The following is a 1262-nucleotide window of genomic DNA, read 5'->3' as shown; positions in this document are numbered from 1 at the left end:
GAAGTGGGTTCAAAGAGAATGGAAGAGAAAGAAGATGGTGAAGAGAGAGAAGACGGTGTTGGAAGAGTTACCTTGGAAGCTTCTAGAACAACCATTGAAGAAAGAGTTGAAAGAAAAAGAGTTGATTTAGGATTGGAACTTGTTGTTGGAAGAAGATGAAGAGAGAGAGAGAGAGAGGAACATGAAACAAAGTCACAAAGGTTGTCTCTGATTGGGACTCTGTAGATTTTCACTTTCACTAAAAATTTTAGTTTAAATATTTTCAGCAAAATAAACTAAAATGTAATGTTGGCTCTCAAGTTTTAAAATTATAATTTTAATCCCTTTAATTTTAATTTATTTTGTAAATAATTGGTCCCTCCCTCTTAACTTTAACTTAATCAACGCTAACATGACATTTTTGTTATAATTATGTGAAATATATAAGTTTTTTTTATTTATAAATTGTCAATCATTTATTTTTTTATTTTTTATTTAAATTGCCAACCATATTTTTTAAAATTATAAACTTATTTTTTTTAATATTGTCACTTTTTTTTTAAAAATTTTTATTTTTGTTTTTATTATTAATTTAAATAAATAAATAATGAATTAGGGTGTCAATATTCCTCTATTTTGAAATTTGTGGGTAAAAAATATATTTTTACCTCTTTTAAAGGTACAAAAAATTACAATAATTTTAAAAGAGTAAAAAGACACTTTTTTTGACCTGTCAATTTTTCCAATGTGACAATTTTGGAACCCTATTTTATTATGCGTTTATTTAAAATAACAATAAACATAGTTGACAATTTTAAAAATAAATTAAAAAATAAAATGAATAAAAGAAAACATAGTTCACAAAAGGGTTAAAATTATAATTTTCAAATTAGGAGATCAAAAGACTAATTTTAAAACTTGATGGTCAAAAATGTATTTTAACGTAAACAAATCTACATGCAGCGTAATGAATTTTTTAGCAATCAATCAATCACAATTGCTAAATCATTAAAAATGTTCTTTTATTATAATTCCTTTTAAAGTCGTGTCTATGAATGTTGTGAAGTGGTGATAGTGTAAAACATTTTACTCCGAATGACAATTAAACTCTTGAAAATTATATATTAAATATTCTACTTTGTTTGGGTCTTCAAGAAGTCTCATACCTGACAAGTAGTCGTGTGTTGTGCTGCTATTTTTCTTGTTTTCAGGAGGTCAAATCTGTTGGATTTTGATCCTTTGATTCCTAATTTCGACATAATTAACAATTCAACAATGTTCAT

The sequence above is a fragment of the Cicer arietinum genome, chromosome 2 (genome assembly GCF_000331145.2).
Source record: "Cicer arietinum cultivar CDC Frontier isolate Library 1 chromosome 2, Cicar.CDCFrontier_v2.0, whole genome shotgun sequence".
Classification (NCBI taxonomy): domain Eukaryota; kingdom Viridiplantae; phylum Streptophyta; class Magnoliopsida; order Fabales; family Fabaceae; genus Cicer; species Cicer arietinum.
This window is presented reverse-complemented; position numbering follows the sequence as displayed.